Source organism: Rhipicephalus microplus, unplaced genomic scaffold (assembly GCF_043290135.1).
Source record: "Rhipicephalus microplus isolate Deutch F79 unplaced genomic scaffold, USDA_Rmic scaffold_26, whole genome shotgun sequence".
NCBI classification, from domain to species: Eukaryota; Metazoa; Arthropoda; class Arachnida; order Ixodida; family Ixodidae; genus Rhipicephalus; species Rhipicephalus microplus.
This window is the reverse complement of record NW_027464599.1, coordinates 3,690,127-3,696,217: the sequence shown is the minus strand read 5'-3', so window position 1 is coordinate 3,696,217 and position 6,091 is coordinate 3,690,127.

Below are 6,091 nucleotides of genomic sequence, written 5' to 3'. Positions count from 1 at the left end.
CGAGTCTGTATTTGTGGAGTTTGTAGTTGTGGAGTCTCTAGTTGAGTTTCTAGTTGTTGAGTTTCTAGTTGTGGAGTTTCTAGTTGAGGAGTTTCTAGTTGTGGAGTCTCTAGTTGCGGAGTTTCTAGTTGTGAAGTTTCTAGTTGTGGAGTTTCTAGTTTTAGAGTTTCTAGTTGTGGAGTTTCTAGTTGTAGAGTCTCCTGTTGCGGAGTTTCTAGTTGCGGAGTTTCTAGTTGGGAAGTTTCCAGTTGTGGAGTTTCTAGTTGTGGAGTTTCTAGTTGTGGAGTCTCAAGTTGTGGAGTTTAAACTTGTGGAGTTTCAAGTTGTGGAGTCTATAGCTGTGGAGTTCCTAGTTGTAGATTTTCTAGTTGTGGAGTATCTAGTTATGGATTTTCCAGTTGTGGAGTTTCTAGTTGTGGAGTTTCTAGTTGTGGAGTCTCAAGTTGTGGAGTTTAAACTTGTGGAGTTTCAAGTTGTGGAGTCTAGAGTTGTGGAGTTCCTAGTTGTAGATTTTCTAGTTGTGGAGTATCTAGTTGTGGATTTTCCAGTTGTGGAGCTTCTAGTTGTTGAGTTGCGGAGTCTCTAGTAGTTGAGTTTCTAGTTGCAGAGTCTCTAGTTGTGGAGTTTCAAGTTGTGGAGTTTCTAGTTGTGGACTTTCGAGTTGTGGAGTTTGTAGTTGTGGTGTTTCTAGCTGCGGAGTTTCTAGGTGCAGAGTCTCTAGTTTTGGCGTTTCTAGTTTCGAATTCTCTAGTTGAGGAGTCTCTAGTTGTAGAGTTTCCAGTTGTTGAGTTTTTAGTTGTGCAGATTATAGTTGTTGAGTTTCTAGTTTGAAGTCTCTAGTTGTGGAGTTTCTAGTTTACGAGTTTCTAGTTGTAGAGTTTTTAGTTTTTGAGTGTCTAGTTGTGAAGTTTCACGTTCTGGAGTTTCGAGTTGTGGAGTTTTGAGTTGTGGAGTGTCAAGTTGTGGATTTCTAGTTGCGGAGTTTCTAGTTGTGGAGTTTCTAGCTGTGGAGTTTCTAGTTGCAATGTCTCTAGATGTGGAATTTCTAGTTGTAGAGTTTCTAATTGTGGAGTCTCTAGTTGCGGAGTTTCTAGTTATGTGGAGTTTCTAGTTGTGGAGTTTCTAGTTTTGAAGACTCTAGTTGTGGAGTTTCTAGTTATGGAGTCTCTAGTTTAGGAGTTTCTAGTTTTAGAGTTTTTAGTTGTGGAGTGTCTAGTTGTGGAGTTTCAAGTTGTGGAGTTTTGAGTTGTGGAGTTTCGAGTTGTGGAGTTTCTAGTTGTGGAGTTTTTAGTTTTGGAGTTTCTAGTTGCGAATTCTCTAGTTGAAGAGTCTCTAGTTGTAGAGTTTCTAGTTTGGGAGTTTCTAGTTGTGAAGTTTCAAGTTGTGGAGTTTCTAGTTGTTGAGTTTCTAGTTTGAAGTCTCTAGTTGTAGTCTCTATTTGTGGAGTCTCTAGTTTAGGAGTTTCTAGTTGTAGAGTTTTTAGTTGTGGAAAGTCTAGTTGTGGAGTTTCCAACTTTGGAGTTTCCAGTTGTGGAGTTTCGAGTTGTGGAGTATCTAGTTGTGGAGTTTCTCGTTGCGGAGTTTTTAATAGTGGAGTTTCTAATTGTGGAGTTTCAAGTTGTGGAGTCTCAAGTTGTGGAGTTTCCAGTTGTGGAGTTTTTAGTTGTGGAGTTTGTAGTTGTTGAGTTTCTAGTTGTGAAGTCTCTAGTTTTGCAGTTTCTAGTTGTAAAGTTTTTAGTTGTGGAGCTTCTAGATATGAAATTTCTAGCTGCCGAGTCTCTATTTGAGGAGTTTGTAGTTGTGGAGTTTCTAGTTGTGGAGTTTAAAGTTGTGGAGTCTCTAGTTGCGGAGTTTCTAGTTGCGGAGTTTGTAGTTGTGGAGTTTCTAGTTGTGGAGTTTCTAGTTGTGGAGTTTCTAGTTGTGGAGTTTCTGGTTGTGGAGTTTCTAGTTGTGGAGTTTCAAGTTGTGGAGTTTCTAGTTGCGGAGTCTCAAGTTGTGGAGTTTCTAGTTGTGGAGTTTCAAGTTGTGGAGTTTTGAGTTGTGGAATTTCGAGTTGTGGAGTTTCTAGTTGTGGAGTTTCGAGTTGCGGAGTTTCTAGTGGTGGAGTTTCTAGCTGCGGAGTTTCTAGTTGCGAATTCTCTAGTTGAGGAGTCTCTAGTTGTCGAGTTTTTAGTTGTGGAGTGTCTAGTTGTGGAGTTTCAAGTTGTGGAGTTTCTAGTAGAGTTTCGAATCGTGAAGTTTCTAGTTGTGGAGTTTCTAGTTTTGGAGTTTCTAGTTGTGGAGTTTCTAGTTGTAGAGTTTCAAGTTGCGGAGTTTCTAGTTGCGGAGTTTCTAGTTGTGGATTTTCTAGTTGTGAAGTAACTAGTTGTGGATTTTCCAGTTGTCGAGTTTCTAGTTGTGGAGTTGCGGAATCTCTAGTTTTGGAGTTTCTAGTTGCAGAGTCTCTAGTTGTGGAGTTTCAAGTTGTGGAGTCTCTATTTGTGGAGTTTCTAGTTGCCGAGTTTCCAGTTGTGGAGTATCTAGTAGTGGAGTTTTCAGTTGTGGAGTTTCTAGTTGTGGAATTTCTAGTTGCGGAGTCCCTAGTTGTGGAGTTTCTAGTTGCTGAGTCTCAAGCTGTGGAGTTTCTAGTTGTTGAGTTTTTAGTTGTGGAGTTTCTACTTGTTGAGTTTCTAGATTGAAGTCTCTAGTGGTAGATTCTCTAGTTGTGGAGTCTCTAGTTTAGGAATTTCTAGTTGAAGAGTTTTTAATATTGGAGTGTCTAGTTGTGGAATTTCCAGTTGTGGAGTTTCGAGTTGTAGAGTGGCGGAGTCTCTAGTTGTGGAGTTTCTAGTTGCAGAGTCTCTAGTTGTGGAGTTTCAAGTTGTGGAGTCTCTAGTTGTAGAGTTTCTAGTTGCCGAGTTTCCAGTTGTGGAGTATCTAGTAGTGGAGTTTCTAGTTGTGGAGTTTCTAGTTGCGGAGTTTCTAGTTGCGGAGTTTCTATTTGTGGAGTTTCTAGCAGCGGAGTTTCTAGTTGCAGAGTCTCTGGTTGGAGTTTCTAGTTGCGGAGTCTCTAGTTGTGGAGTTTCTAGTTGTGGAGTTTCTAGTTGTGGAGTTTCCAGTTGTGGAGTTTTTAATTGTGGACTTTCTAGACATGAAATTTCTTGTAGCCGAGTCTCTATATGTGAAGCTTGTAGTGTTGGAGTTTCTAGTTGTGGAGTTTCTAGTTGTGGAGTCTCTATTTGCAGAGTTTCTAGTTGTGGAGTTTCTAGTTGTGGAGATTCTGGTTGTGGAGTTTCTAGTTGTGGAGTTTCAAGTTGTGGAGTTTCTAGTTGTGGAGTTTCAAGTTGTGGAGTCTCTAGTTGTGGAGTCTCAAGTTGTGGAGTTTAAAGTTGTTGAGTTTCAAGTTGTGGAGTATCTAGTTGTGGAGTTTCTAGTTGTGGAGTTGCGGAGTCTCTGGTTGTGGAGTTTCTAGTTGTGGAGTTTCAGGTGTGGTGTTTTGAGTTGTGGAGTCTCTAGTTGTGGAGTTTCTAGTTGTGGAGTTTCCAGTTGTGGAGTATCTAGTTGTGGAGTTTCCAGTTGTGAAGTATCTAGTTGTGGAGTTTCCAGTTGTGGAGTATCTAGTTGTGAAGTTTTGAGTTGTGGAGTTTCTAGTTGCGGAGTTTTAAATAGCGGAGTTTCTAGTTGTGAAGTTTGGGGTTGCGGAGTCTCAAGTTGTGGAGTTTCCAGTTGTGGAGTTATTTAGTTGTGGAGTTTGTAGTTGTTGAGTTTCTAGTTGTGAAGTATCTAGTTTTGCAGTTTCTAGTTGGGGAGTTTCTAGATATGGAATTTCTAGTTGCCGAGTCTGTATTTGTGGAGTTTGTAGTTGTGGAGTTTCTAGTCGTGGAGTTTCTAGTTGTGGAGTCTCTAGTTGCGGAGTTTATAGTTGTTGAGTTTCTAGTTGTGGAGTTTCTGGTTGTGGAGTTTCTAGTTGAGGAGTTTCAAGTTGTGGAGTTTCGAGTTGTGGAGTCTCTAGTTGCGGAGTTTCTAGTTGTGAAGTTTCTAGTTGTGGAGTTTCTAGTTTTGGAGTTTCTAGTTGTGGAGTTTCTAGTTGTAGAGTCTCCTGTTCCGAAGTTTCTAGTTGTGCAGTTTCCAGTTGTGGAGTTTAAACTTGTGGAGTTTCATGTTGTGGAGTCTATAGTTGTGAAGTTTCTAGTTGTGGAGTTCCTAGTTGTAGATTTTATAGTTGTGGAGTATCTAGTTATGAATTTTCCAGTTGTGGAGTTTCTAGCTGTGGAGTTTCTAGTTGTGGAGTCTCAAGTTCTGGAGTTTAAACTTGTGGAGTTTCGAGTTGTGGAGTCTATAGTTGTGGAGTTCCTAGTTGTAGATTTTCTAGTTGTGGAGTATCTAGTTGTAGATTTTCCAGTTGTGGAGTTTCTAGTTGTTGAGTTGAGGAGTCTCTAGTTGTTGAGTTTCTAGTTGAAGAGTCTCTAGTTGTGGAGTTTCAAGTTGTGGAGTTTCTAGTTGTGGAGTTTCGAGTTGTGGAGTTTCTAGTTGTGGAGTTTCTAGCTGCGGAGTTTCTAGGTGCAGAGTCCCTAGTTTTGGCATTTCTAGTTGCGAATTCTCTAGTTGTAGAGTTTCTAGTTGTTGAGTTGTTAGTATTGCAGATTCTAGTTGTTGAGTTTCTAGTTTGAAGTCTCTAGTTGTGGAGTTTCTAGTTTAGGTGTTTCTAGTTGTAGAGTTTTTAGTTTTTGAGTGTCTAGTTGTAAAGTTTCAAGTTCTGAAGTTTCGAGTTGTGGAGTTTCGAGTTGTGGAGTTTTGAGTTGTGGAGTTTCAAGTTGTGGAGTTTCTAGTTGTGGAGTTTCAAGTTGCGGAATCTCTAGTTGTGGATTTTCTAGTTGCGGAACTTAAGGCTGTGAGGTTTCAAGTTGTGGAGTTTCTAGTTGTGGAGTTTCTAGTTGCGGAGTTTCTAGGTGTGGAGTTTCTGGTTGTGGAGTTTTAAGTTGTGGAGTTTCAAGTTGTGGAGACTCTAGTTGTGGAGTTTCTAGTTGTGGAGTCTCTAGTTGCGGAGTTTCTAGTTGTGGAGTTGCTAGTGTTGGAGTTTCTAGTTTTGGAGTTTCAGGTTGTGGAGTTTCTAGTTGCAGAGATTCTAGTTGCAGAGCCTCTGGTTGTGGTGGTTCTAGTTATGGAGTTTCTAGTTGTGGAGTTTCTTGTCGTGGAGTATCTAGTTGTAGAGTCTCCTGTTGCGGAGTTTCTTGTTGCGGAGTTTCTAGTTGTGGAGTCTCAAGTTGTGGAGTTTAAACTTGTGGAGTTTCAAGTTGTGGAGTCTATAGTTGTGGAGTTCCTAGTTGTGGAGTTCCTAGTTGTAGATTTTCTAGTTGTGGAGTATCTAGTTATGAATTTTCCAGTTGTGGAGTTTCTAGCTGTGGAGTTTCTAGTTGTGGAGTCTCAAGTTGTGGAGTTTAAACTTGTGAAGTTCAAGTTGTGGAGTCTATAGTTGTGGAGTTCCTAGTTGTAGATTTTCTAGTTGTGGAGTATCTAGTTGTGAATTTTCCAGTTGTGGAGTTTCTAGTTGTTGAGTTGAGGAGTCTCTAGTTGTTGAGTTTCTAGTTGAAGAGTCTCTAGTTGTGGAGTTTCAAGTTGTGGAGTTTCTAGTTGTGGAGTTTCGAGTTGTGGAGTTTCTAGTTGTGGAGTTTCTAGCTGCGGAGTTTCTAGGTGCAGAGTCCCTAGTTTTGGCATTTCTAGTTGCGAATTCTCTAGTTGTAGAGTTTCTAGTTGTTGAGTTGTTAGTATTGCAGATTCTAGTTGTTGAGTTTCTAGTTTGAAGTCTCTAGTTGTGGAGTTTCTAGTTTAGGAGTTTCTAGTTGTAGAGTTTTTAGTTTTTGAGTGTCTAGTTGTGAAGTTTCAAGTTCTGGAGTTTCGAGTTGTGGAGTTTCGAGTTGTGGAGTTTTGAGTTGTGGAGTTTCAAGTTGTTGAGTTTCTAGTTGTGGAGTTTCTAGTTGCAAAATCTCTAGTTGTGGATTTTCTAGTTGCGGAACTTAAGGCTGTGAGGTTTCAACTTGTGGAGTTTCTAGTTGTGGAGTTTCTAGCTGTGGAGTTTCTAGTTGTGGAGTTTCTAGTTGTGGAGTTTCTAGTT